Source organism: Gavialis gangeticus, unplaced genomic scaffold (assembly GCF_001723915.1).
Source record: "Gavialis gangeticus isolate Ggan-Ray unplaced genomic scaffold, GavGan_comp1, whole genome shotgun sequence".
Classification (NCBI taxonomy): domain Eukaryota; kingdom Metazoa; phylum Chordata; order Crocodylia; family Gavialidae; genus Gavialis; species Gavialis gangeticus.
In genome coordinates, this window is record NW_017728996.1 from 1,267,218 (window position 1) to 1,280,315 (window position 13,098).

At 48.3% G+C, this 13,098-nt stretch overlaps 1 long non-coding RNA gene across 1 annotated transcript; it reads left to right on the plus strand.

Moving 5' to 3' along the window:
* Positions 1–1,137: 1,137 nt before the first annotated feature.
* On the plus strand, positions 1,138–12,205 carry LOC109288392. The gene is made up of 2 exons (XR_002095127.1): positions 1,138–1,242; positions 11,922–12,205. It is a non-coding gene; the product is annotated as an uncharacterized LOC109288392 (long non-coding RNA).
* Positions 12,206–13,098: the final 893 nt, after the last annotated feature.

The following is a 13,098-nucleotide window of genomic DNA, read 5'->3' on the forward strand; positions in this document are numbered from 1 at the left end:
ACCCTTTTCCAGCTGGGTTAAGCTACTCGTCTCTGCAATGTCTTGGAGCAATGAGTTCCACAAGTGAACTACATGCTATGTGAATAGTTGTAAAACTGCTATTGAATAATTTCATTGTATTATGTGATAGGAAATAATAAATCCCTCTTATCTTTCTCTGCACCATTTAATATTTTGTAAACTGTGATCACGGCCCTCCCCCCAAAGTGTCTCTTTCTTAAGCTGAAAAGTCCTTGCCTATTTGGATTAGTGGCTGGAGCTGCCAGCGCTAAAGGGTGAAGCAGCATCTGATGGTGCCTGTTGTCATAATCTCTCTCAGGAGCTCCTAGCTTCCGTTCAGATGGCCTGCTGTTCTGAGATGATCTCCTGGAAAAATTAGGATTTAAATAGGTCACCAATAAGATGCATGTTCTTAGCCTCCCAACGCTACTGACTAAACCTCGTGGGCTCAAGGCGTGCTCAGTGAATTGCTTTTCGTGCTGTCAGGTATCATCTCGGGCAAAGACCTGATGTTGAGTGCAGTCCCTCCTCTCACAATCTAGCCAGGGGCCGATCACTAACACTTTGTTATAGCATGCCACGCAGGGATAATGACGTTCCTGGGCAAGGGAGCCGTTCTTCCTGCTAGGGAAATCAAGGGACTTTTGCCACTGACCTGACTGTAAACAGGTCTGTTATGTCATGAAAATATAATCTTCGGGTATCAGAACGACATCCCACCGTGGCACCCGTGCACCTGCCAGGTGCCCCATGGAGGTTGAATTGAGGTCTCTGTTGGCTTTTGTGGAAGGTGGAGAACCCAGCCCTCAACCCTTTGCAAGCCACTTCGGATGCATTTCTCACCATCGTCTTTGCAGAACTTGCCTCTGCAAGTTCAAAGCCATTAGATTTGGGCTCCCCTTAGCTGTGGATACTAAGGGTAGCCAAGACAAAAAATGAATTTTGATGCAAGCTGTGCCTTCAGATTCACCAGGTCCCAAGCATGTTAGCTCAGAGCTCTCTGTTGGCCAAGAAGCCAATAATAATAGACATAAACTGCAAAAAAGCCCACAGCTACTACACTCCCCGTGTCTCTAAGCAGGATGTGTTGTTGGCAACAGGAAAGAGGAGGTTCCCATGGGAACTGAGAGTGCTGACAACTCTCAACTAAAAAAAGAAAGCATGTGGTCTGCCGCTCTACGTGGACATGGCTGTACAGGTGCATTTCCCTCTTTCCAGTAAGGAGCTTTTCTGCAACTGATGGTAAGAAGCCTTTAAAATAATTCATGCTTTAAGGTACTGGCATATTTTATCTCTAGGGCACGAGGCAAGCACAGTTTATATTTATCTATTTTTGCCACACTTATTTCAGGCAGGTTTCCTGGAAACTTAATTTTGATGTGAGAATGCATTGTGCAGGCTTCACATGTAACTACAGCGAAGAAGCCAAAGTCCCCACGTAAAACTATGCCAAGCCATTTATCTCCCTCATGCAAAATGAGTGAGATCAATAAGACAAATTAAAATGCCATATTGCTTTAGTTGAATTATGTGCAAGAGGCAATCCAGAACTGTACTTCCAGTCACTCGCTGCTTGCTAATTAAAAGCCTTGAAGAGTTTTAAATGGAAATACCGGCTATTGTCTATATGAAGAGAGCCACCTGCCTGGAGTGAGAGTGTGGGGACAAGCTAAAAGAGACACCCCCTCCCTTATACTATGGGCTCTAATTCAGACTGCAACTGCTAATGCCAGCTCTGCCGCCTGGGCAAATGCAGACCACATGCTGCAAACGATGCCTAGGGATGCTTTACCCTCCTACAACTATGTGTTGATGTGGTGACCATGTGTGGGGTCCTGTTTCTCTATTAACTCTACCATGCCCACATGCAGACTTGAATTTTAACATTTCCTTAATACAGTTTTTAATTCCATGAGTGCAAAACACAGTGTAAAGCTCATCTTGAGAGCCACCTCCTGAATAGCTTCGTTATTTAAAGTGCAATAAACATTTCCGCACAATCGTGGCAGGGCGAGTCCGCATCTGCTCATCTCTAGCCGAGGTCCAGGCAAATGCATTTTATGAGAAGTGGGAGAGGATTATGAGAGTGCCACAGCAACGTCCTAGGGCAGGAAAAGAAATGAAGGGGAACAAAGCAGAGAAAGGCATCGCCTGTCGTGAGTCTGGGCTCTGAAGTGTTATGGGCCTGACAGATTTATAGACAGGACTTGGAGGCAGTGAACAGCCACTGCCAGCGCCTGCAAATGTTGCGAGCATTTCAGTGGGCTGCTAATAGATCTACAATGGCCAGAAAGGTCATTGCCTTAATGGGAGGCAGGGAAACAAACCTGATGGAAAATTTCCCTCCGTATGTGCTGTACAGCAAAGACAAAGACTTTCTGCCTGGTGGGAGGCACAGGCTGAGCTGGCAGCCAAACTGGGTAGGAGAAACAAAGATGGTGCAACTGAGCTGGACATAAAAAAAACCCATGAGAGAGCCTGGGGACCCCATGCTGAGTATCAGCCCTCGAGGCAATGACAGCTGCGGAGAGCTCAGAAAGTTGGCTGCAGGGAAGAAACATAGCCAAGGTAAAGAGCCAGAGGAAGACACAGGGATAGCAGGCAAGAGTGAACAACCCTGAAGCTGGACTGCCTCGCCTTGAACCTGGAGTCATGAAAAAGACCCAGGCCCACGGAGGAAGGGGGAAGAGTGCCAGCCAGACCTCGTCTTGGGAGTGCTCCAAGACTAGCACAAAAGGCAGGACCCTCGGGGCGAAGAGCCGGTTCCCTAAAATGTGTGTTTATGATTTATACTGCAGGAGCATCTCGGTGTCCCAGCCAGGCTGCGAGCTAGACACACTTGTGGAGAGCTGTCATGCCCAAAGTCCGGGGCGTCTACAAGGCGGGATGGAAGAGGCGCCCTCGTGAGCACAAGCACGTGTCACTTGTGCATAACTGGCACGTGCAATAAGCTGATCACTGCCAGCGCCGGGCTGGTAGCAGGTGGCAGCAACGTGGAAAGTCAATGGCCATGATTGAAACGGGGGTGGTGAGAGGAGGGGAGTTCCCTGCCGTACATAAGGTGGAGGGAAGGAAGCACGATGGAGGGAGCACTGATTGTCCGAGCCTTGGAGAGCAAGGAGAGCAGAGCCCCACGCTGCTCCCGGTTCACCCGATGCCCTTGGACAGCGTGGAGCCCAGCTCTGACACGGCTCCTTGTGCCCCAGGGTGGCCAGGGCAAGGGGAGCCCCGAGAAACGCCGCCACACAAAACCTCCTCTCGTGGCCGTGCAGAGGCAGATGTCTTCCCCCTACCCCAGCAGGACCCTGCCAGGCTGGGTACCAAGGCAGGACTTAACCCCCAGCCTCCTGGTGCTCTGGTGACAGAAGCAGGAAGACCAGTGGAAAGGTCAGGCCTCTCGGCATCAAGAGCTCATCCAGGTTGCTCTGAATTTTCTTATAACTACAGCGTACTATTCCACCAGGCAGCCCTTCCCAGACCCAAACTTCCCTCCAACCACATCAAAAATAGCAGGACATTCATTCAAGCAGGACAGGTGGATTTGTCACCGGTCGTAGAGACAAAAAAGACACAACGCCTCCAACCCGAGCTTGTGCCGGTCTCGGCGGCTCCCTCACTCCCAGAGCGGATGAAGAGCTCCCCGTCTTATCAGAAAATCACACCAATTCGCCGCACAGTGAAGTGGAGGGTTTGCTACTTTCCCCTTATTGGGAGTTTTCCTCCCTGAAGTCACTTTCCCAAAGGAAGCCGATTGCCATTTCTAACTCGTTTGGTACACGTGAGAGAGACCGAGAGACTTGTTTGAGACACGGGGGGAATGTGCTTAGTATTGAGAAGCACGTGGTAATTTTGGAGGGGAGAATGGCTGGTGTTGTTTAGGAGAAGGAAACCTCGCTGGAGCATGCAGACGGAGCCAGGCCCACCCACAGTCCCAAACGCAAAGGGCATTTTACAACAAGCTCCTTTTGAACATTTATGCCTTTATTGCTGGAGGTGGGGGAGGAAACTCATCACTCATGGACTATCTATGGATAGGGCAGCAAAACCCAGAGCTACCCCAGGCTGGCAGGCCATCACATTACATTTTTTAAGAGAGGTTTAACAACTTTTTAAATTGTTATTTTAAGAAAATAATAAATGAGAAGGGCCCTGGACTCTCCCCGCTCCCCCAGGATATGCAGCTTCCCAAACTGCACAAAGCATCACTGGCAGAGACATGGTGCTGCGGGAAAGCCCACCTCACAAGGTTTCTTCCCTGCTTCAGGAGAGGCAGAGCCTCTCTTAATCATCGCAGCTGAAGGAGGATTTGTAAGGAGTGTGTGTGAGCGTGTAACACTGCAAGCCCACTCTTTTGTTCCCATTAGTGCAGAACTGCAGCAAGATCAGACCAGCTCTTTTCAGCTCCCTGCTGGCAAAAGGCACAGCAAGAGGAGCCAGGAGTTCCTCTACATCTTTCCTTCCCAATAAAGGAGCAACTTCTCACCTCAGTCACAGCAGAGAACGGGGTGGAGGTGGTATAAGTTCACAGGCTCAGCATTTACTATTAGCCCCTGCTGTGAAACTACCAGTACATTCTGCATCCTGGCGAGGATCAGAAAAAGGAGAGGTGCACACTGTGAGCAAATTTTCGTGGCAAGCAGAGGAAAGTTGCAATGGAAAAGGAGTGAAAGTCCCGTGAAAGGCACCGAAGCCCATCAGGACTCTGACTCTGTTTCCTTGCAAGAGTTCTGCTCCGAGCAGCAGTCAGGACTCATGGGAGAGGTGATATCTTTTATTAGACCGACTCGATTTTTGCCAAAAAAAATTCTTTAATTGCAAGCTTTCAGGCACAAACTCCATGCTCTAAACAGCATGCATCTTGAAAGCATTTCGTAGCCCGCCCCACACCGGGAGCAGGTAAGCACCTGCAAGTGCTTGTTTTACAGGCGGGGGAGACTAAGGCAGAGAAGTCACTGAGCTGCCCAAGGCTTGCAGCTGACAGTGGGATGGGAACTCACCCCTCTCCACCTCACCCTTTCCAGGCCCTGCAGAGATGACGGAAGAATTTGCTGGGGCCTGAGCTCCACCTGCAGCGGCGGGCACGCTCCAGCCTGGGGATTTCTTGCAGCTCGCCCTCTCTTTCCTTTCCTCGAAGTACATCAACTTGCGTGTTTCTAAATATTGGTTCTCCGACGCGCCCGGGGAATATTCCGAGCTGCGCAGGTTTTCCCACACCCGCCTTCTTTCTCAAGATACCTCGCTGTGGGACTGTCTTTTGGGGGGGAAGAAGTATGATACTGAACGCATGGATGCCAAGGGAGTGGTTTCCCAAGCAACAGTAACCAGGCGAATTGAGCGAACGTCCTCTCTCGGCTGCGTTCTGCCATAAAACTTCCAGCCAGAGGTAGCGGGTACTCGGGTTAGAGAGCTCCAGGGATTGAAGCAGGGGTTGCAAACTGCTCATCCTGCTTGCTGCCCCGTGGGTGGCATCTGACAACTTACTGTAGTCACCTAAGTCAGCGCACCCCTAATTAGAACAGGGCTGCTTACAATCACGGCACTTTATTTTGCCCCAAGGAGGCACGGGCGGTTTCAGAAACGCATGCTTCTCAATGCCACGGAGCTTATTTTCTAAATCGGCTTATGCTGCTCTCCCAGCCTCCTTTCAGAGCCGGCTTGCGTCGCGCCCAGTGTCACAGTGTTCCTGCAAAGTGACGGCTGCTGCTTTATCAATGCGATGCAGAATGCACCTAAAAATAAGCCTTCACGAGGAGGAATGGGCATTTCCCAGCTCTGGGTAGCCATGGTTTGAACACAACCACAATTGGCTCTCACTACAGGGGTGAGACCAGGGGTAAGGTGGCCAGCAGCATCTCCCTGCGCACGTTACCCCAGCACCCTCAGAGGCAGAGATGTGCTGCCTTCACAGCCAAGCGAGCTCTGCCCAGCCCAAGAGCTCCTGCCTCGTGGCTGCTCCCCTTCATCCTGGAGGGACAGCCTGCCTGGCTGCTATCCCCTGGAGGACACGCTCCTGGCCACCTCCAGGAAGGGCCCATTTGCCACGGGCAGATCTAGGATATTGGAAAGGGCTGTGGCACACCCTCACGTATAACACAACAAGACATGCAAAACTCTCAAACTCTTGGTTCAGAGATGATACCTTTTATTAGACCAACTAAGAAAATCTTTCTTTGCAAGCTTTCAGGCACTCACGCCCTTCTTCAGCCCAAGGGAAAATTAAAAATAGTCAAAGTCCCCTTAGGTAGAAAATAAACTTCATTTTGCACAGAGGAAGCTGAAGGTGGATGGATAGATATTCCTTTGGGCCCATGAGAGTCTCTTCGTGTGAGTTGCTCTTTGATGTGCAGATCAGGCAGTTTTTCTTCCCTGGTGATAGAAAGGCAGGGAGGTGTAGAAATCTTTCTTAGTTTGTTTAGCAATGAAGTTTATCATTCCAAAATTGGCTAAAATATGGCATTTTCCATGTTTCAGGGATATATTTAGTAGCCATGTTGGTCTGAGACAAAAATAAATGCATTTCATTTGGCTACCAAATACATCCATATAACACAACACATATTTTTCTCCAACAAAAGGAAAACTAGAAGCTTTACTAATGTGCTAACAGGGTGGCAGGGCTGAGGTGGTGCAGGTGTTAAAGTTCATGACTGGCAACCTAGAGACTGCAAGTGTACAGCCATAGCAGAAGCGCTCACGGCGCAGCCCTGTCAGAGTCCAGTGAAGCTGTGAATTCTGCCAAATACCTTGTCACAAGGAAGGAAGTTGGCTGTCCCTATGTTAGTCACTTTAAGATCAAAGCAACAGCAAATATAACTATTGCAATGTGCATCAATTTGCTAGGTTATCTATAAAGTTAAAAAAAAACCACAACAAACTCTAAAATAGCAAAAAATAGCCAAAAGCTCCTGTGTCATTCATCATGCAGTCATTAGAGTCAAATGTACGTCTCTTACTCAGATTCACAAAATAAAATCTAGGCTTTTTAAGTGTCCTGACAGCGCCTTCAATACCAGTCATTTCTACACCTGAGGTAACATGACCACACCTGAGTTAAGGATTTTAGCTAGAGCTAAAAATAGTTTGCAGGGCTGTGAAATAGAAGAGAGATGTTACCAGGAAGGCCTAACAGACAGCAGCATTGCAGAAGAAAAGATAAGTTGAATAGTGGACATCAAGACCTTTTAAAAAGGAGAGAGGGCCATTAACACCTGTGGGGTGGAGAGAGATTAGCAGGAATCAGGGAGCTGATAATGAGCCATGAAATCAGTTGACTCTCTCAGCACCGCCTGAGTAGAAATGCTGCAGCCCCTTCCAGGCAGTTGGTTTTAAGGTTTGGATGGAGCAAGAATCAGAGCTGCACCACTGCACCCCCTTGAATCCACCCCTGCCGCAGTGTGCTGGTACCAACTGGTGAAACGGGATCTTGGACGCTCTCTGCTGGCAAGATCTCATGGGAAAAGGAGAGCAGCACGCTGTGGTAAGAGAGGACTTGGTGTTTCTGTTCAGCCACCAGAGAAGGGCTGGCTTCTGTTTGCAAGGAGGGTGCAAGGGACTGGGTGGAGTTGGATGTACCCAGAGGCCCTTTGCAGAAGGTTTTGTTGTTGCAAAAAAAAAAAGGGAAACGTAAGAAACATTCTGCCTCTTCCATGGTCATGCACATCCTGGCTGGTAGGCCAGGGAAATCCAAGCCAGGCAACAATGGTCTTTGGAGAGAAAACTCCCTTCTTCCCTCCCAGGCTCTGCATGGGACCTACCAGCAGCACCCCAGGGCTAACCAACTACTTGCCACTTAGATGTTACAATGGTCTTAACCCAGCCTTCCCCATATGTTCCTGCACAATCACATGGCACCAAAATGGCAAAGAGGCAATAAGCAGGAACCCCTTTTCACTGCACCATTAAAGCAGCCACAGAGCAGTGGATACACAGCGAGGAATTTCCTGCTGTTGCTGAAGCAGAGGCAAAACCGTAAGTCCCTGCCACCTACCAAACTACGGTAAAATCAGATGAAGCCACGCCTGCTAGGACCTCTCCATTTTCTACTGATGGGCATACAAACTCACCAGCAGGATCATCCTATGGCACAGGGAAACTTTTGGAGGATGGGCTTAATTATTTTCACAGAAGCTGGAAAAGTTTTGTTTACACCTACCAAGAAGCACAATTTTTTGCTCCCTTGCTTTCCTGCCAGCTCGTGTTGTTGTCAAACTGCTGCTGGGTCTCGAAGGGGGCCAGGTGCAGCAGGGAAGTCACTTTCTAAATGCCCTGAAATCCTCCCCTCGGTAAGAAGTGTGCCAGCTGCCCTGGGGCATGGCTGCACAGTAGTGCGCCTGTTACACAGTGGCTGCACAGCTGCACGGTGCTGTGCCCACTGTGAGCCCACTGCGACCAGCCCAAGGGGCTGAAGGGTAGTTCTGTGCTGTTAGCATGGAGCACAGCCATAAGCCAGCATTGCATCTGCAGCTGGGGCACTTGTACACATGACGATTTCCCCACATACATGTGACGAAAATCACCATTTGGCTAGCAAAATGGTGTCACCATGTACACGTGGTTGTTCTGTGCCTGGTGCTACCTGAGGAAACTGTGGGGTGACGGCGATGCGGGAGGGGACTTCTTTTCTGTAAGGCGCTAAGAGCCAGATTTGGAGCTGGGTAGGCCTGGCCTAGCTCTGTCTGAGCCCAGGAGTCACCATGGAGCAAGAAAGATCAGAGCTCGGCCCTGAGTCGGGTTTCTTTTTACTCCTCACAGATACTACAACCTGCCTGTCCCTCCTTTCCGGCTGGAAGAAAAGAAGGGAGCTCGTTCATATTCAGAAGGCTACTCCAGTACCTGCATTACCCTTAAAAGGAAAGCATCGGCTCTTAGAAAGACAACATAATTTCACACCTATAACGTATTCCTGCAATAAATCCAAACACAGTTAAAATTAGATTAGCTTTCTCCGTTGAGATGTCAGATTCCTGCAGCAGATGCTGGTAGACATAGTGAAAAGAAACTGAGAAAGTGACAATGTGGGTAAAATATTGGAACAAGCATCCTGACAGGGGATGATGGGATAGATTACCACCAGGAGTGGTGAAACCCTGTTGGATTGGGATATTCCATACCAAATCAGTAAGGTCACAGGTGCTATTCACCCAGCTTTGCCAAGGCAAAGGCCTTTTCCACTTCCCTGTTTCTGTGATTCACAAAATGCCATTTACTATTTCTCAAGCTCACAGAGACTTTTGTGCTCAAGCACACAAGGCCATTTCATTGTCAACGTGGGTCATAGCTGTCAGGAAAAATCAGCATTGCTGGGCTGTGAGCCAGTATTTATGGGGTCAGAGAGCATTTGTCTCTGTGTGAATGCTGGGGACTTTGTCCTACTGCTTGCGCATGCACCTCCAGAGCTTTCCCAAGGCCCCCTCTGATAGCTCCCCCCAGCATGGGCCTAGGGGTGGCCCTGCTCAGATAGAAGCACAGCTGCATTGTTGATAGTGGTGTCCATTCTCAGGGTCATTTTCTGGCCATGGTGCAGGGCAGGGCAAGAGGGCTGTTTCAGGGGTGGGTGAGTCTGCCAACGCACCCGTCACGGCATTCTGCAGCTGGACACTCACTGCACCCTCACTTGGCCTGCTCTTGGGGTGCATCCTCCCTTCCCTGTAAGCTGTCTGGCTCCCTGGGCCTAGCACTGGCCCCCAGGCAGGCTCAGCACCCCTTCTCCCAGGATGCCAGCCATGTAGGGGCATGTTCAGAGGCTGCAGTTTGTTTCTGCAGGAGCCTTGATGCATGCAAGCAGACAGGCAGAGGAATGCTTTGCACGCTGATGTTGAGCCCACCATTGCTGCTGACTTAACTGCATGGGGCAATTATAGATCTAGACACAATTAAGACACTCAACGTGCATTTCCCTGCCTCATCTCTCCTTGGGCTGGGTCAGGGTCCTCGAGATGGGGTGTTGAGGGGGGGGACCTTCATTGCTGCTCATGGTTTCATCTTGAACCTGAATTCTTCTGCTCTGCCCTTAGCAAGTCCTAAGCTAGGAAGCATGGGCCTCTTTGTCTTCCTCCTGTCCCACACCCTGCACTGGAGAGAGGTTTCCCTCTGGATCAGGCCCTTTCCAGGCCCTGGTTGCTTTGTTCTGCCTCTGATGACTTCCCCCTGCTCCAGCCACAGCCTCTACAGGCAGAACAGAAGCATCTGGTTCTCCTGAGCAGAAGCCTGCTTTGGTCCCAAGCTGCTTTCCCCTTAGCATTTAAAAGATTTTAACAGATTTAAAAGCATTTAAGATTTAAAAAAAACCTGGTATTGTTCTGATGGTGGGGGGAGGGAGGGAGATAAGGAAACATGACAGAAGTCTTGTCTACTCAGGTGGATGTACAGCAGGTTTTCTAGCTGCAGAGCTCCCCTTGGGAATCCACATGTCCTATGTAGGTTCCCTGTCTTGTCACAGCACCACATCAGCTTGTTGGTCTCCAAACAATAACTGCTTCTTATCCCTGAGACGCCATACCTCTAAGGGCAACATGCTTGCCTTGGTCTTTGACGGTGCATCTACACATGCGCTCTAATGCATATTAACCTATTTGAATGTGCATTAAAGTGCCACAAAAACCTGTGCTTTCTAGCTAATGTGCATTAAAATAGGCTGATGCAAATTTTTCTAGTGCTTCACAATGGAGGTACTAGATTTAATGCATATTACCTAAAGCACATTGAATGTGTAGATGCCCCCTGCTGTGTGCTACTGAACCTCCCCAGGTCAGCTGATACGTTTCCTGCTTGTGCTGGAGCTGTGGAGAGAGGCTGTAGCGATGGGTTTTTAAAACAAAACCAAACTCCAAATTGCTCATTTGCAACAGAAGGTCTTTGCTCCTGGCAGAACTTTCTGAACATAAACAGTAATGGTTGGGAGAAGCCGTCGTGGTAATGACTTGCCAGCCCCCCCTTGGACCTCACGGGATAAACAGGGCAGTAAAACAGACAGATTGAGCCTGTATGAGCTCTTGACATTCTTCCTGGGATGCTCATATTCAAGTGATAGCTTCTACTTAATAAACCGACCCACCTGTTAATATTAAGAAGATCAGACAACCGTGGCTATTAGGATAAACATCAAGAGCATCTTATAACCATCTGAGATGAGGCCTGCATTTTGAAGTCATCGTCTAGCTTAGATGGGATTTTGCCCATGTGCTGAGGTTGTTTACCCATGGCGCACACGGCCTCACATACTAACCACGTTGTAGAGACCCAAGACAGTGGAGGGGCCCCTGGTCCCCCTTGTTCCTTTCCCATGTCTCATTGTACTGTGGGTTTCTGCACTGGAGATCTAGCCTATTACAGGTGCTAGCAGGGGCTTTGGGGCCTGGTATATGTAGGAGGGGCTAGAGCAGGTGCTTATGTGGACCCTTTTATACTAAATAACTAGTCCCTGATTGCATGTGAGTACAAAAGACAGAACTTAAGGACCCAGCCAGTCCTGTCCAGTCTGATGGTTCCCCCAGAGCTCTGACTACCTGTTGGGACTAGCAGCAAACACATTCAATCCCTATGAAAGGACCAAAAAATACACCAAGGAAATGTCCTGAATGTTTTTTTCTTCTTGTAACATGCAAAACAGACTTCCATTTTACCACTGAGATTTGTCATAGCTCCTCATGTAGCTTAATTGCTTTGGTGTCTTGAAAAATAAGTTGGCCAAGATCTGGAACTTTTAATGAGGACTTTTGGCATATATTCAGGCCTCCAAATGTGTAATTATGTGCTAGACCTGAACAGAACTTTCAGAGTCAATATGGTCTACAAAGGAAGTGATGCATCTTTTTTAAAACTATGTAATTAAATATTGACGTGATAGATGATAACTGCTCTCATGCAGCTATTACATTCTACTGGGGAAGTAATATGCATTTTTTAAAATGTGTTAAATACAGATTTATGATGGGCCACGCAGCTGTGAACAGTGAATAACCAGGACTGGATTCCCACATCACTTGCATTGGAGAACAGCTACTTGCCATGGAAACATGCTTATATTATTTCCCTTCTTTTCAGCCCATCATTTGTTTGTCTTATCCCCTGGTGCATCTGATCCCTGGCCAAGAATGTAAGTTATCTGCAAAGGGGCTGTTTTTATTAGTGTTATAAAGCAAGCCTGGTCCCTTTTTGTGGCCTCTGATCACTACAGCCAAATAAATAGCAATTGTCAAAGAATTTACACCTATGCTATTTTTCACCCATGCATTGCAAAACACGAGACTGATGTTGTGAGAGAGGGAATTATTGATTGTTGAGCTATTGCTTATTTAATAGTTCACTGTTTGTACAGTAATTTGATAAATGCACATAAACCTGAAGAAAGAGAGCATGGTTGCCAGAGTATTTGGAGCCCACCATGGCCAGTGCCAAAACCTCTATATCTCTGAGTCTTGAAGGTGAGTCTCCATTAGCTCTCTCCCCAGCAGTCTGACTTATACCTCTTTTGTGCATTAGTCACTAAAGTGCAATGGAGTCATGTGCATACTGCAATCATAGACGCTTTAAAGAGAAAAAAAACCCCTCTTAGCTGATGCTCGCTCATCTCTCTGCTCGTGCAGGGACCCAGCAGAAGGATTCAGGTGAGGAAGGCAAGCAGGATTCAGTCCTTAGCCAGTGCATTAAAGAAGAGAGGTACAGAGAGTTTCTAATGTCCTCAGATGCACCTGGCATGACTATCGCACAGCTGGGAGCAGACCCTGTGAGTCCCAACTTCCAGTCCCCTGCACTATTTGCGAATACTTTATACCTCAGCAAAATAGAAATGCAAAACCACCCTGTGTGTCAAAGACCTTGGCTTGATATGGGTACCATTGTGTAGAGGGTTATAAAGGGAATCTTACCCTTTACCCTGAATGCTCTGTTTTGTCTAAGTTTCAAGGTGATGCGTAATGCCATTTTGATGGGCTTTTTAAGTTTCTCACCAAGTTTCTGATAACTCCCTTAGGTTATCTAGGCAAATGGGTTAGCTTTGTTCCTTCAAAGGCACAATAAGGAATGAAGATCAGCATCGCCTGAGGCTTTTCTGGACAAAGCCATTATGACTTTGTTCTGCATTGAGAGGCAGTTTGCTGC